At 38.9% G+C, this 17,772-nt stretch overlaps 1 protein-coding gene and 1 pseudogene across 1 annotated transcript in view; both read left to right on the top strand.

Annotated features, from left to right (window-relative positions):
• The window catches only part of LOC131309824 (heat shock 70 kDa protein 14-like), a 60,850-nt gene that overhangs the window by 9,399 nt on the left and 33,679 nt on the right, over positions 1-17,772 (top strand). The window lies entirely within an intron of this gene.
• On the top strand, positions 2,444-5,083 carry LOC131309827 (uncharacterized; annotated as a pseudogene).

Below are 17,772 nucleotides of genomic sequence, written 5' to 3'. Positions count from 1 at the left end.
AACAATTTTAATTAAAGCAACAATATCAAAAACTAACAACTAAAGGCAGAAATTAAAGTATTTAAAACTGAAAATGAAGAACACTCAAGAACAATTTGAATTGCAATGAAATCTAATCTAGATCTAGAAATTGTACTACTTGAATCTATCTACTTTTCTTTTTTTACAAAATGATGTCACAAGCTTTTTATATTCCGGAGATCCACGCGCAGAATATACCGCGAGATGCTCTGAAGATTCGCCCCTAAGACCCTCGGCATCGATGGCAACGGCCTTAGTATGCTCTGCTATGGACTTCGGCATCGATGGACCATATAACCTTACATCGATGCCGAGCTACTTTGCTCAATTTCCACTAATTGCCTCGGCATCGATGGATCTTCTCCCTTGACATCGATGCCGAGCTCATTAACTCGATGGTTGGCCGTCATCCTCTGCCTTGGCTGCCTGCCTCTTGCTCGGGCAATCCTGCTTCCGCTCGGGCAATTCTGCTTCTGCTCGGGCAATCCTGCTTCTGCTCGGGCAATCGGGTCATTTTCAGGCCATGACATGCCTTAAGCCTCGAAAACTCCCTTGTTTGGCGATTCACCTACAAAACAGAATTAGAACACTCTACAAGCAAACAACATTAACAATAACTAATTAGTACTTAAATTAAACTAAAACTAAACACTAGCGCACCCTACATTACATTCTCGAGTGCTTATCACCTGCCTTGTTTGGTTTGGTTTTTGGAAAAAAAATTCTAACTCAAAAAATACTGATTATCCTTATTTCCAATCATTACTCTCCACTCATTTTCCCAATCTCCAATTATTATTCTCATTTTTTTCTCTATCTCTCCACTCATTACCCTTATTTCTAATCATTACTCTATTTCTTTCTCTACTCATAACCCCCAAAAATTTCTTAAAAACTCATCCAAACACAGCATCAAGCTCTGCCACCACCGCCGTCAGTAAAATGGGTGACGATGATTTCATCACGATTTTGACATATGTTAATTGGATTTGAATGAGAAGAAGTCGTATAAGCGTATATTGAGTAATTTTGTCAATCTCATGGTCGTTTTACGGGAAAAGTCCGGCAGAGTTCCGGTGATTTCACGGCGTGGACCGTCGGCCGGCGATCAGAGAAAATAATTGAAAGAGATTGTGCAATGCCAGGTTTGCTGAACAAATGTAGATACAATGGAATTGTGTAATGTAAGCTGCCAATGTGAATGTAATGATAAAGAAAAGGTGAAATGTATGATAACTTCCCATTTACATAACAAAGTTAACTGTTTTTCACTTTGGGAAATAATTTCATTACTCTCTTCTATAAAAACTAGAAGTCGGAGCATACGACGTGCGTGCACTTCGTTAAAATTGAAATGAATGACGATCTTATACATGATGTAGTATCTCTACATCACTACTTTGAGCCACATTGCATTCGCATTATCCTGCATTTTCTCGTATTTGACGTACCAGTATCTCTACTATCTAAGGCTACATAATCTCACTACATTTGTCCCTATTTTAGTTCCAACAAGTTCTGATAACCACAAAAAAAAGTTTGATATATATGAATGTTACATGCCTACTGTTAGCACCTTGATTTCCAAGGCTTGCTAAGCTTGGCTAGTGGTGGCACCTTGCACCCTAGCCAACCGGTGGAAACTAAGGCATGAGGCAGGCATGTCTTTTCAAGGTGACCCGATGGTGTCGGTTGGTGTCGGCACTAGTCCGTTAGGCAAGTGGCAGCTGGGATGCAAGTGATAGCCCGATGATTATTGGGGCATGGATGCTAAACGGGAAGCTAGCTTGTGGGACAATGCAATCAGAAAACGGCTAAGTATTTGGAGCTGGGTTGGATCACGAAATTGGCCAGGCAGACTTGAGTTGGCTCGGGCAAAACGGTTATTGACGGTTACTACATTCTGCACATGTTGCTGGCAGGCAGGGACAGGTGTCCCCAGCAGAATCGGGCAGTTAGTAGCAGTTATTGCCAGGCAGTTTTATTTTCCTATGTGCTGGCAGCTTGTGGCTGTGCCAGCACAACCCTAGGGCAGTTGGGGGTGTCAACTGCAGATCATGGGGCCACCCCATGATCCCATTTCACTTAGTGGCCACGTTTTATTGATTGTAGCCTTATAAAGGCACTGCATTTTCGAGTCTAAGGCAGAGGGATGTTCTGTCTAGTACTCTAAGTGTTTTCCTTGTATTGTCGGTGCAATAAAAGGTTGGGAACGGGTTCCTGTAAACGGTGTGCGTGCTAGACTTCATTCAAACTCGTGTGTGTGTGTTTTACTGTGGGCTGAGACCAAGTCTTGCTGGGAAACTTGGTGCCATCACGGGCAGAATCTTTAGGCGAAATTCAGCCCCGTGACAGTTGGTATCAGAGCTCCGGTTGGAGTTATGGCTGCGAATGCGGCTCTAGATGCAGTTTGGGAACGTGTTAAACAGTTGGAAGATCTCGTGGGTATTGATGATTCTGATGAGGGCGTTACCTTGGTTGATCGATTGGAAGTTGTGTTGGCTTCGGTTCAATCTCAGAAAACTGAACACGAAGCACACGTTGCTCAGACGGAAACCAGGTTTACAGAAGTGTTGAATGATATGACCAAACTCTCGGATGTCATGAAGGAAAGAGTTTCCAACTTGGAGTCGGAATTGCTGGTGGTAAAGAGGGCCTTTCTTGGCCGCCCCGAAAGTTTCGATGCTCGTGTTAGCATGAAAGTTCCTGAACCAAAGGCTTTCGGTGGTGCCCGAAATGCCAAAGAGTTAGAGAACTTCCTCTGGGATATGGAGCAGTACTTCTCTGCTGCTCGTGTTCCAGTGGGAGATCGGGTGACGATAACTACTATGTATCTCGCTGGAGACGCTAAGCTCTGGTGGAGAACTCGATCTGAGGATGATGTCCGTCCAAAGATTGAGACGTGGGAGTCCCTAAAGAAGGAATTGAAGGATCAGTTCCTGCCTTGAAATTCTTCATGGCTTGCAAGGGAGTCGCTGAAACGATTGAAGCACACTGGTACGGTGCGAGATTATGTGAAGGAATTCAGTTCGTTGATGCTTGACATCAAGAACATGTCGGAAGAGGACAAGCTGTTCAACTTTATGTCGGGTCTGCAGAGTTGGGCTCAGTTGGAGCTTCGAAGGTTGGGAATCAAAGACTTGCCGATGGCTGTTGCTGCTGCCGACGGCTTGGCCGACTTCAAACTGATGGGTAAATCCAATGCTTCTGAATCTAGCGGTTCGAAATCGAAAACTAAGAACAAGAAGGATGGTGAAAAGAAGGCTGGTTCAAAGAAATGGGAGAAGTCCCAGAAGTCGAAGCCGACGGGTGACAATAAATCGCAGGACAAGGGGAATTCCAATTCTGGTTGCTTTATTTGTAGCGGGCCACATCGGGCAAAGGATTGCCCAAAACGTGAGAAGCTGAATGCTATTTGCGTAGATGAAGCCAAGGGGGCAGATTCTGACTCGGATGGTCATGTTCGAGTCAACCCGTTGCAGTTACTGAATGTTATTCATGCAGACAAGGCCCCGGCCTCGCAGAGATCAGGTTTGATGTACGTTAAAGTGTCGCTTTGTAATACTGATGTGTTGGCAATGGTCGATACAGGAGCCACACACAATTTCGTTTCAGAACAGTTGGTAAATTCGCTCGGCCTTAAAGTTGTCAAGAGTTCCAGTCGGATTAAGACGGTCAATTCCACTGCACAAACTGTGCACGGATCAACCAGTGATGTTCAAATGAAGGTTGGTGACTGGAACGGGCGGGTGGACTTGATGGTGGTCCCACTTGATGACTTTGAACTTATTCTTGGGAATGATTTCTTTGTGGCTGCTAAAGTGGCTTTGATGCCACATCTCGGTGGGATATTTATTGCTGATGAGAAACAACCTTGCTTTGTGCCCCGGTGTTCCAAGGCAGAAAAGGCCAAGCGGGCAAGAGAAGATACGGGTGGTTGGCTGTCGGCAATACAAGTACAGAATGGGCTGAAGAAGGGTGAAATGACTTACCTTGCAGCACTGGTTGAGATTAAACCAGACGTGAAGGTTGAAGTCCCGGACGAGGTGGCAATCTTGCTAAAGGGTTTTGCTGATGTGATGCCTCCAGAATTGCCTAAGTCTCTCCCTCCTCGGCGGGCTACGGATCATAAGATTGAGTTACTTCCAGGCGCTAAGCCTCCGGCTAAGGCCCCTTATCGGATGTCTCCGTTAGAGCTTGCGGAATTGAGGAAGCAGTTAACGGAACTGCTTGATGCTGGCTTGGTTCAACCCTCAAAGGCTCCTTACGGTGCCCCGGTTCTGTTCCAAAAGAAGCAGGATGGTTCATTGCGGATGTGTGTTGACTATCGGGCACTAAACAAGGTTACAGTGAAGAACAAGTATCCAGTCCCGTTGGTGACCGATCTCTTTGATCGGCTATGCAAAGCCTCCTATTTCACGAAGTTGGATCTCAGATCGGGCTATTGGCAAGTCCGTGTGGCAGAAGGGGATGAGGCAAAGACCACATGCGTAACTCGGTATGGTTCTTTTGAATTTTTAGTTATGCCATTTGGTCTTACGAATGCTCCTGCGACGTTTTGTAACTTGATGAACGATGTTTTCTATGATTGTGTCGATGATTTTGTAGTTGTGTACTTAGATGACATTGTTATCTATAGTGAGTCCTTGGAGGACCATTTGTCCCATCTTAGTGACGTGCTGTCCAGGCTTAGGAAGCACGAATTGTATGTAAAAATGGAGAAGTGTGAGTTCGCCCAACAGGAAATCAAATTCCTCGGGCATGTAATTAGCAAAGGCCATGTAAAAATGGATAGACGGAAGGTTCAGGCCATTTTGGACTGGCCGCCGCCTACCAAAGTGTCGGAATTACGATCTTTTCTTGGATTAGCTAACTATTACAGGAAGTTCATCCACAACTATTCAAAGATGGCGGCCCCTTTGACAGAGTTGTTGAAGAAAGATCAGACTTGGCAGTGGGAAGTTGGCTGCCAAGAGGCCTTTGAAAAGCTCAAGGTTGCTGTGGCAAGCGAGCCGGTGCTGCGGCTGCCCGACTTTGAGTTGCCTTTCGAAGTGCACACGGATGCCTCAGACAAAGCAATTGGCGGAGTACTCGTGCAAGAGGGCCATCCTGTTGCCTTTGAAAGTCGGAAGCTTAATGATGCAGAGAAGAGATATTCCGCTCATGAGAAGGAAATGACGGCTGTGGTACATTGCCTTCAAACTTGGCGAGTTTACTTGCTGGGTACGAAATTCTTGGTATTGACGGACAATGTGGCGAATACTTTCTTCAAAGTGCAGAAGAAATTATCGCCAAGGCAGGCTCGCTGGCAAGAATACCTTGAAGAGTATGATTTTGAGTGGAAGCACAAACCTGGTCGGCATAACCAGGTTGCCGATGCTTTAAGCCGCAAGGAAGTGCTGGGGTACATTGCTGCTATCTCTCAAGTTGCATCAGGCTTTGTGGACAGGATCCGGGTAAATGCTGGAAATGATTCTGAGTATCAAAAGCTGGCACAACAGGTCAAAGACGGAACTGTTCGCAGGTATTGGTTGGAAGACAATCTGCTCCATGCCAAAGGAGACAGATTATATGTCCCTGTTCTTGGGGGCTTGAGGCAAGAGTTGCTTAGAGAAACCCACGATCCACAGTGGGCTGGCCATCCGGGAAGGCAGCGCATGTTGGCTTTGTTGTCGCGCTCTTATTATTGGCCAAAGATGGAGGACGACGTGGAAGCCTATGTCAAAACCTGTTTGGTTTGCCAACAGGATAAGACGGAGCGAAGGAAAGAGGCAGGCTTGTTGCAGCCCTTATCAATTCCAGAGAAGCCTTGGGTTTGTATCTCTATGGACTTCATTTCTGGGTTGCCGAAAGTTGATGGTATGCGTTCAATTATGGTTGTTGTTGATCATTTCTCTAAGTATGCTGTTTTTATCCCTGCGCCACATAAATGTCCCGCTGATGTTGCTGCTGACTTGTTTTATAAGTATGTGGTGAAATACTTTGGGTTGCCCGAAGATATTGTCAGTGATAGGGATACTCGATTCACGGGTCGATTCTGGACAGTGTTGTTCAACTTGATGGGTTCTGAGTTGAAATTCTCCACAGCAAATCATCCGCAGACAGATGGCCAAACTGAAAGGATTAATTCGTTGTTGGAGGAGTACTTGAGGCACTACGTCACAGCAAGTCAACAGAATTGGGTGGAGTTGCTGGACAGTGCACAGTTTTGTTACAACCTGCACAGATCGTCATCGACGGGTGTTAGTCCGTTTGAGTTGGCTTCGGGCCAACAGCCCCTTACTCCTCACGAGGTGGCTAGGACCAGCACAGGAGGTCGGTGTCCTGCTGCTTATAGATTTGCTCGTGCAAAGCAAGAGTTGCTTGAGGAAGCCCAAGACAGTTTGTCAAAGGCAGCGAAGCGAATGAAGAAGTATGCGGACAAAGGAAGGCGGCCACTGGAATTTCAGGTTGGGGATAAGGTTATGCTCAAACTTACTCCCCAAATCTGGAAGAAAATCAATAGCAAGAAGGTGCATCGCGGGTTGATTGCACGCTACGATGGTCCCTTTGAAGTTGTAAAGCGAGTGGGGAATGTTGCTTATCGTTTGAAATTGCCGGACAGGTTGAAGATTCATCCCACATTTCACGTCAGTTTTCTAAAGCCGTTCCATCCGGACTTGGTAAACGTGGGAAGAAAACAGGCTCAACGGGCTCCTCCAGTGATTCGGATGCAATTTGACAAGGGGGTGGACAAAATTCTGGATCATAAAACGGAAGGACAGAACAAGAAAAATAGGAGAACCTCCTATTTGGTGAAGTGGAAGAGTAGGCCCGATTCGGAGGCTACGTGGGAGAAAGATGTGACTTTGTGGCAGTTCGAAAAGCAAGTTCAGGAATACCTACAAACCTTACCGACGAGGACGTCGGCCTCCTCTGGTGGGGGTGGTTTGTTAGCACCTTGATTTCCAAGGCTTGCTAAGCTTGGCTAGTGGTGGCACCTTGCACCCTAGCCAACCGGTGGAAACTAAGGCATGAGGCAGGCATGTCTTTTCAAGGTGACCCGATGGTGTCGGTTGGTGTCGGCACTAGTCCGTTAGGCAAGTGGCAGCTGGGATGCAAGTGATAGCCCGATGATTATTGGGGCATGGATGCTAAACGGGAAGCTAGCTTGTGGGACAATGCAATCAGAAAACGGCTAAGTATTTGGAGCTGGGTTGGATCACGAAATTGGCCAGGCAGACTTGAGTTGGCTCGGGCAAAACGGTTATTGACGGTTACTACATTCTGCACATGTTGCTGGCAGGCAGGGACAGGTGTCCCCAGCAGAATCGGGCAGTTAGTAGCAGTTATTGCCAGGCAGTTTTATTTTCCTATGTGCTGGCAGCTTGTGGCTGTGCCAGCACAACCCTAGGGCAGTTGGGGGTGTCAACTGCAGATCATGGGGCCACCCCATGATCCCATTTCACTTAGTGGCCACGTTTTATTGATTGTAGCCTTATAAAGGCACTGCATTTTCGAGTCTAAGGCAGAGGGATGTTCTGTCTAGTACTCTAAGTGTTTTCCTTGTATTGTCGGTGCAATAAAAGGTTGGGAACGGGTTCCTGTAAACGGTGTGCGTGCTAGACTTCATTCAAACTCGTGTGTGTGTGTTTTACTGTGGGCTGAGACCAAGTCTTGCTGGGAAACTTGGTGCCATCACGGGCAGAATCTTTAGGCGAAATTCAGCCCCGTGACACCTACCATGATTCAACTGTGCTTGTCTACTATCACGTTGTACTCTAGGCTCCAACAAATGTGCAATATTTCTATCATTTCAGCGTATTGCCTTATATAGAATATCCATCGGATCATGGACGGACTTACTATTGGGTAGGACTGGGCCACGGTCTTATCCACTTTGCTTTGCTTGTAAAGATTTCTTTTTATACAAATTGAGCTTGGTATAATTATGGACTTTATATATATATATATATATATAACAATGAATAAATCAACTATATAATAGCTTTACTAGTAATTTGAACAACAATAATCAATTATATAATAGCTCTATAATTTTATAGAATAGCTTTACTAGTAATTTGAACAACAGAATTACTGAAATAAATTACTTACAAAAACAATCTGAATTCAATTGCTGAATCAGAAACAGTACATGGCAGTTTACTGGTTTACAAGGGTTGCTGGAGTATATTGATACTCAGCAATGAAAAGCAATGACTGGGTTTACTACAGAGGATGAGGAACAAGGGGAAGTGGTAGGAGAATTTCTCTCTCTAAAACCTCTCTCGTATTCTCTCCTCTCTTTTTACTTGTGGTCTCTAGTCCTAACTGGTCTTACTGGTCCTGCTTCTAACTGACTTCTCCAATCCTTTTATAGAATAAGGATCAGAGAAATTACAAACATTGAATAGTAGAATCACGTGACTACAGTAAATAAAGTAAGTTACTGTTTCTACTTTCGGTGCAGGTGGGGCCAAAAGTAGAAATGATGACTTCTTTTGACTGTGACTGTTTCTCCTTTTGGTGCTGGTGGGGCCAAAAGGTAGAAATGACTACCACTCCATCATGTTGTCCATATTCTGCAATTCTTCACATGTGAGATTCTCCCAATAATCCCGTCCATTGTCATCACTGTTGACTTGTGAGGTAGATTCATCTGCTTGACTGTCTTCAAGTAGGTGACTTTGCTGACTCTGATATTCCTTGACTAGGTTTTGAAATTTGGTGTAGAAAATGAATGGGACTTCTTGAATAGGTTCTGTGGCTCTGATTTTTTGAATAGGGTCTTCACACACTAAATGATGCAGGTGATCAATGAATTGATTATCAATTTCAAGGAGTTGAGCAATTGACTTGGCTCTGTGATGCCTGATTTGCGCTCTGGGTGGTTTGGAACACGGCCAGGGGCATTCATCTTCAATTAGTAGAATTGGTGCATGCAGTCTGCTGAATGGCCAATTTGCAGAGAGATACATGACATGCTGGGCCAGTATCACATTCCCTGTGTTTGTCCATTCCGGCATTTTACTAGTAATGAGGACTTGGCATATTAATGCGCCATACTTAGCAAAGAGGTTTTGGACACAAACAGCTAATTTACGGGTAACTCGGTCAGTTTGGTTTGAACTAGTGAAAATTAATTGTCTAAGAAATCCATAATCTAGTAGGGTCATTGGGCTAATTTGGATGACTTGATCTTTATAGGGAATAATAATGTCCTGAAAGTACTGCATATTGATACAGGCTTTCGGGACACTGAACACTAAATCACAAGGGCAACTGTATCGTTCTAATGGTATTTCTTGGCACAATGGGTTAGTTTTGGGGCAGGTGACTGGATTTTCAGTATAGTGAGTTTCCCAAGTGATTGATAAACCTGGGGTTGGTTGACTGGCTAGTTTAGTAAGGGTTTCAAATAGGAATTCTTGAAAATGATGGGCATCTTGTCTGGCTAGGTGTTGAATGTGGTTTACTATTTCAGTAGGCAGAGATGTGGGTATGAGAGATAATGACTGTGGTAAAGCTAGGGCTTTGGATGCCATTTTTTGGAATGGTTCCAACACACACACGCTTTCACCATCATCCAGTGGGGATGATTGACTTTTCTCTACCTTTACCAGTGGGGTAAAGGAGGCCTTCTTGTCTCGGAGTTGAGCAAGTTCAATCATTGACTGGTGGTACCTGTAATTTAAATTCAGAAATTGGAAATTCATGGCTTCACATCGTTCACAATGTGAAGGGTTAGTATAATTATTACTGACTAAAGATGGGTTTATCAAAACTCCACCTGAAGAACTAGGGAAAACAACTCCACTAGTCTGTTGATTTTGCTGACTAAAATAAATACTCAAGGAATTTAAGCTGTCTAGGAATTTACGATGATCCCCACGCGTATTCCAGAGATTATCCAGAAGACATTGTTGGGTCTCATTTATGCTGCCTACGTTTTTAAGCTTCCTAAATTTTGTGCTGGCTCCTTCAGGAAATACTGGTAGTAGGATTTTCCCAAAAGGAATGGTTTTCGGGTGACTTTGATCCATCTGTAAAACAATCAAATAAATCATTAGTAGGATAAATAGAGCAATTTTGAAGTTGACATAAGTCATCTTTGTTTGGTATTGATGAAAATTCAAAATTGACTTGTTGATCAAGAGAAGTGGTAATAATGTTGTTACTAGTGACTGTGAATGGATAAAGTAAGTAAATAAAGGGTATTCCTAAAATTACTTTATCAGTTAAATTTTTCACTAAAACAAATGATGTTTTGAAACAAATGTTATTTTGGCAAATATTTACTTCAGGTAATTTATACTTGATCTGCATTTTACTACCATTTGCAGAACTCAACCGTTCAGTTGTTTCTTGATAATACCTTTTTGGTATTATTCCTTCTTGAATGCAGTTTAAATCAGCTCCTGTGTCTATAAGAGCAGTAATCTCAATTCTATAATCTCCTACAATTAATTTGATACGTGCATGCCATTTTTGTAATTTTATTTTATTTAGTAAATTTAATCTGTAATTTACTGGATCATCAATTGGGTGATTGGGATCAAAAGATTGTTCTTGACTAGGATGTTGAGTTTGATTAATGGGCTCTTCTTCATTGGAAGAAGATTCAGAAGATAATTGGTCATCCTTAAACCGGACAAATCTTTTTCTTGGAAGTTGATTTTTAATTGTTTCAATTTCTTTTTTAATCAAATTTATTTCTTCTTGGAGACTTTGCAGGGTTATTACTTTGTGAATTTTACTGAATCGTTCAATAGTGGTGTTGAGGTTAATAATTGGCTTATTGTATTGAGGTTTTTTACTTTGTTGGATTAAGAGTTGTTTGAGTTTTTTAATATATTGTTGTTTCAACTCAGAATCATCTAATTTACTTATTAAGTCAATAAGTAATTCTTCTTCAGGTAATTCTTTGGTAAGTACATTTATTGTTTTACAGCAGTTAGCAGTACATCCTATCTCAATTTGGTCGTCACTGGGACTATTACTTAGAGAATGGTACTCGGAAGACTTGATACTGTCATCTTCATTACTAGTGTTACTCAGATTTTGTGCTCTAAAAATTTCTAAAATCTGCTGTTTATCAGTGTCGGATATGTTGAGTTGATTAATTTTTGTTTTGACTTTACATTCAGTTTTATAATGACCTTTTTTGCCACAATTGTAGCATGTAACATTATTCTTATCTTTTGACTTGTTATTTGGTTTTATGTTTTTATGCTTTTGTGTTTTGGGTTTTTCATAATATTTATCCTTGGATGGTGTGGAGGATTTATTACGCCTATAGTATTTGTGACTTTTATGACTGGTAGTTGGTTTAGTATGAGATTTGGTTTTCCTTCGTGATGGTGCTACAGGGGGTAGACCATATTGTTCACAGAAGTTACCCAATTCATATTTGGCTTTATTCTTGTCTTTTTGGGCTTGTTTACTAATTTTCATATCAATGCACATTCTTAGACCTTCTTTTTGAATGGTACTAATAATGTCACCGTATGTTAACTTATCATATTCAATTACTCCTGTTGGTTGACTAAGAACATCTCTAATTTTATGAGCAAATAAATTAGGGAGTCCATTAATGAATTTTTCTTTCCAAAATGATTTTGTACAATCATCTCGGAGCATGACTCTAGATGTAAAAACATCTTTGTACCATCTAAAATCACTTAATGTTGGGCAACGCAAGTTAGTCAGTTGATCATGTATCCTAGAGGTAATGTTACTAGGTTGACCAATGAAATGTTTAATTATGGTGTAAATTAGGGTATTAACTCCGTCGGGTATTCCCATTCCAATTTCATTATCAAAAATTGGGAGACCATTTTCATCAAGTTGAACAGCATGTTTTACTTCTTCTCTTGACTCACTGGTGAGGTATTTATCCCACCAAGATTTTAGCATTCCAGTAAAACCGGAGGTTAATAAATCAACAATTTGTGGTTGACTAAGTTCAGTATTACTTAGGTAACTATTGGCAGCCATTGACATGTGATTTAATTTTTCTAATATTTGGTGTTCACTTAGACCATCTATATTCCATTCATATAATTTATTAGACGAGACAGAAAACTGGTTAATTAAATTATTTTCTTCATACTGTAAGTCAGGAGGGGTTGGCCTAGAGTACCAATTTTTGGTAAGGCTAGTAGGGTTTGCTGGGGGGTTATAAAGGCGATTTATTTCTTGACCAGAGAATTGTTTTTGTAGGTTTGTGATTTCTTCATCAGAAGAGGTTTGACTAGAGGTATGGGAGTCGTGGTTTTGTGTAATTGTAGCAAGCTGAGGTGACTGTGGTTCTAACTTAATTGCTATGTTTGTGAGCAAATTTTCAATTTTTTGAATATTTTGATTCTGGTTTAGACTGATTTTTTCTCTCTTCTCAGGGAGGTGGATGAGAGGTTTTTCAATATTTTTACTGGATGAGGGGATGCTACAAGAGGATCCTTCATCTATTTTAGTTTCTATTTTATCCAATTGTTTACTAATTGTTGTGAGACATTGATTAGTGTAATTAATTTGTTCAGCTATTTGCTTACATTCAGTTCTATCAGTTGGTAATTTGAATGGAGATGCTGATATAGCAGATCCTTTGTAATTAATAATGATTGAATCTAAAGGAGGGTGACTAGCAGTTGTAACAGTATTGTCTGATTTTGTCCATTTTACTTTTGTAAGAGTATTGACTTTTTTGTAATAATTTTCTAAGTAGTCGAAAAAATAAATTTCAGTTCTGGATTCTTCCATAAATGCTTCCCAATGAGCTAAAATTTTATCCTGTTTACTAGATGTATATTTAGCAAAATAATTTTTTCTTTTTTGTTTATTTTATTTTGACTTAAATTCAAAATATAATTTGTCAAAATTTATTTCAAAAGGTTTATTTAAAACTAATAAAGTTGAATCAATGGGTTCTTCAAAATCTGTTTGAGTTGGAGACCCTTGAAAGGTGTCTTCATCCTCAAATTTTGACTGTGTAGAATAACAAGGTTTACTAATTTGTGAACTTGATTCAACACCTTTTAATCTAATACTGGGATCAATTAAATTTTTGTCTTTCCTAGGCAAAGTAGTTGAACTATTTGACCTATCCATAGCTATTGAGCTATTGGATCGACTTAATTCTCTGATTCTCAGAGGAGGGTTTACTCTTTGTTGATCAAAACTTATCCTAACTGTACCATCTAAGTATTGTTGAATATAATCTAGATCAATTGTGTCATTTTGGAGTTTCTGTGGGAAACTCTCATTTTCACTAAGCCAACTGGTTGGTAACTGGATATCACTCCAAGAAATGGTTTTGGGTACTTGTACATTAGCATTTGTGCTACTTTGTATAAGTACAGTTTTATCCTTGGGACTTTTGACTAATGCATGAATATTTAAATTAGTTTTCATACATTTATAGTAAATACGGTAAATTAATGCAATTGACTGACTACCTTCAAGCATTTGAGTGATTGCTCCGGCAGTTTGAATATTTAAAGTTAATGCTTTCAAAATATTTTTATCTTTTAAACTAAGGGGTAAATCGGGGTAACAGTTAAAATAAACTGGACCATTATGTAGACTTGACTCCATTAATCCTAGGAGACTATCACTATAGACTGTGAATCTACTATCTCTTAAAGATAATAAAACTGAGGAATTTAATCCTCTTCTTGTTAATGGTTTAATTGCAACTTGTATTAATCCTACATGAATATAATTATACCCTCGTTCAAGGTGACGTTTGACTGATTGTTGACTAAGGAGAGAACATCTCTCTTCTTGTTTAGTAATGGCATAAACATGTTCAGCAGTTTTAGCAACTTGATCAGTACGAAAAGCATCATCTAAAAAACTTGACTTATAAATTTCTTTTACTGGGATTTTAGGTATATTCCAATTTCCTAATCCTGTATCTAAATCTTGATACTCATGTTCTTCTTGGTTGACTATGTCCGCTAACTCAGATAGAGAAGCCATTGAAGAACTGGCTGAAGAACTACACCTAAATAATCTATTCATTGTTTTTAATCCTACAGACTCTTCTTTTAGTATTTTAACCCTAAAGATTTCTTAATTAATATTTTAATCCTAAATTGTCATGATAAACACATACCCCAATTGACACATACCCCAGGTTTTTTCCCAACCCCTTCACTGCCCTACCGCGGGACTTACTCACGAGGACTTTTACGGATTACCTAAGGTGGTCTTTTGCAAGGTGGTCGACCGATGACAACCGGACTAAAATACTAACTAAAATTTCAGCAGGATTAAAAGACTAAATGAAAATTAAGTAGGAGTAAATACAACTTACAGATTACTTGAGTTTAATTCTTCAACTATATCCTACTTGGCTTTGATACCATGAGAGGGGGTATTTACTCCTACTTAATTTTCATTTAGTCTTTTAATCCTGCTGAAATTTTAGTTAGTATTTTAGTCCGGTTGTCATCGGTCGACCACCTTGCAAAAGACCACCTTAGGTAATCCGTAAAAGTCCTCGTGAGTAAGTCCCGCGGTAGGGCAGTGAAGGGGTTGGGAAAAAACCTGGGGTATGTGTCAATTGGGGTATGTGTTTATCATGACAATTTAGGATTAAAATATTAATTGAGAAATCTTTAGGGTTAAAATACTAAAAGAAGAGTCTGTAGGATTAAAAACAATGAATAGATTATTTAGGTGTACTTCTTCAGCCAGTTCTTCAATGGCTTCTCTATCTGAGTTAGCGGACATAGTCTACCAAGAAGAACATGAGTATCAAGATTTAGATACAGGATTAGGAAATTGGAATATACCTAAAATCCCAGTAAAAGAAATTTATAAGTCAAGTTTTTTAGATGATGCTTTTCGTACTGATCAAGTTGCTAAAACTGCTGAACATGTTTATGCCATTACTAAACAAGAAGAGAGATGTTCTCTCCTTAGTCAACAATCAGTCAAACGTCACCTTGAACGAGGGTATAATTATATTCATGTAGGATTAATACAAGTTGCAATTAAACCATTAACAAGAAGAGGATTAAATTCCTCAGTTTTATTATCTTTAAGAGATAGTAGATTCACAGTCTATAGTGATAGTCTCCTAGGATTAATGGAGTCAAGTCTACATAATGGTCCAGTTTATTTTAACTGTTACCCCGACTTACCCCTTAGTTTAAAAGATAAAAATATTTTGAAAGCATTAACTTTAAATATTCAAACTGCCGGAGCAATCACTCAAATGCTTGAAGGTAGTCAGTCAATTGCATTAATTTACCGTATTTACTATAAATGTATGAAAACTAATTTAAATATTCATGCATTAGTCAAAAGTCCCAAGGATAAAACTGTACTTATACAAAGTAGCACAAATGCTAATGTTCAAGTACCCAAAACCATTTCTTGGAATGATATCCAGTTACCAACCAGTTGGCTTAGTGAAAATGAGAGTTTCCCACAGAAACTCCAAAATGACACAATTGATCTAGATTATATTCAACAATACTTAGATGGTACAGTTAGGATAAGTTTTGATCAACAAAGAGTAAACCCTCCTCTGAGAATCAGAGAATTAAGTCGATCCAATAGCTCAATAGCTATGGATAGGTCAAATAGTTCAACTACTTTGCCTAGGAAGGACAAAAATTTAATTGATCCCAGTATTAGATTAAAAGGTGTTGAATCAAGTTCACAAATTAGTAAACCTTGTTATTCTACACAGTCAAAATTTGAGGATGAAGACACCTTTCAAGGGTCTCCAACTCAAACAGATTTTGAAGAACCCATTGATTCAACTTTATTAGTTTTAAATAAACCTTTTGAAATAAATTTTGACAAATTATATTTTGAATTTAAGTCAAAAGAAAATAAACAAAAAAGAAAAAATTATTTTGCTAAATATACATCTAGTAAACAGGATAAAATTTTAGCTCATTGGGAAGCATTTATGGAAGAATCCAGAACTGAAATTTATTTTTTCAACTACTTAGAAAATTATTACAAAAAAGTCAATACTATTAAAAAAGTGAAAAGGAATAAGTCAGACCAGCCTGTTATAACCACAGGACACCCTCCTCTAGATCCAATCACCATTAGTGATACCCCACCATCTAACAATAGTAAATTGGAAATTGAGGAATTTAAAAAATTAAACGTAATCACCAAAACCTTACCGGAAGAAGAATTATTAATTGACCTAATCAGTAAAATAGATGATTCAGAGTTAAAGCAAAATTATATTATTCGCCTTAAGCAAATTTTACTTCAAAAATCTCATTCAATTACATCATTAGAAAATTCTGGTAAAAGATTAAACAAAGTCCACACTGAAGTCACTTTGCAAGATCTAAAGCAGGAAGCTAATCTTATTAAAAAAGATATTACCAAACTAAATAAATCTCAATTTGGTAAAGAAATTGATACAATTCCTAAAAATTACCAAACATCTGATCAACAAGAATACTACCAACAATGGTATGCCAAAGTAAAATTAGTAATCCATGATTATCAAATTGAAATCCCTGCCCTCATTGATTCAGGAGCAGACTTAAATTGTATTCAAGAAGGTATAATACCTACCATGTACTATCACAAAACAACATAACAATTGACTTCTGCTAACGGTAGTAAAATGGTAATTAATTACAAGTTGCCTAAAGTCCATGTTTGTCAAGACAAAATTTGTTTTAGGACTTCTTTTGTCCTAGTTCAAGATTTATCTGACAAAGTAATTCTAGGCACCCCTTTTATCTATTTACTTTATCCTTTTACAACTACTGAAGAAGGAATTTCTACTAAACCTTTTGGTCAACAAGTAATGTTCAAATTCTTAACACCACCAGAACAAAGAAAATTGAAACAATTAACATTACCATCTACTTATAAAGTAAGTCAAAAAATGAACCAATTAAAATTTTTACAGGAAGAAATTAGATACAAAAAAATTGAAGAACAACTCACCAATACACTACTTAGTCAACAAATTGAAGATTTTAATAAAAGATTAAAAGAGGAAGTTTGTTCTAATCTTCCCAGTGCTTTTTGGCATAGAAAGAAACATATAGTAACACTGCCATACATAAAGGACTTTAATGAAGCCCAAATCCCAACAAAGTCAAGGCCTATTCAAATGAACCCTGAAGTTATGGAAACCTGCAAAAAAGAAATAAATGATTTACTTAATAACAATATTATTAGGAAAAGTAAATCACCATGGTCATGTCCTGCTTTCTATGTTAACAAAAATGCTGAAAAAGAAAGAGGAGTACCTAGGTTAGTCATAAATTATAAACCATTAAACAATGTGTTAGAATGGATCAGGTATCCAATTCCAAATAAAAAGGATTTAATTAATAGATTAAGTAAAGCAGTAATCTTTTCAAAATTTGATTTAAAAAGCGGATTTTGGCAAATCCAGTTACACCCCGATGATAGATATAAGACAGCTTTTACTACCCCCTTTGGTCATTATGAATGGAATGTAATGCCTTTTGGATTAAAAAATGCTCCCAGTGAATTTCAAAATATAATGAATGAAATATTTAACCAATTCAGTCATTTTATTATAGTATATATAGATGATGTTCTCATCTTTTCTAACTCAATTGAAGAGCATTGGAAACATTTAGAATCATTTATTAAAACTATTAAACATAATGGATTAGTCATTTCTGCTCCCAAGATTAAATTATTCCAAACAAAAGTAAGATTTCTAGGTTATGATATTCACCAATCAACTATAGTACCAATCAGTAGAGCCATTCAATTTGCTGATAAATTTCCGGATGA

The sequence above is a fragment of the Rhododendron vialii genome, chromosome 12a, assembly GCF_030253575.1.
Source record: "Rhododendron vialii isolate Sample 1 chromosome 12a, ASM3025357v1".
Taxonomy (NCBI): Eukaryota; Viridiplantae; Streptophyta; class Magnoliopsida; order Ericales; family Ericaceae; genus Rhododendron; species Rhododendron vialii.
This window is presented reverse-complemented; position numbering and strand designations above follow the sequence as displayed.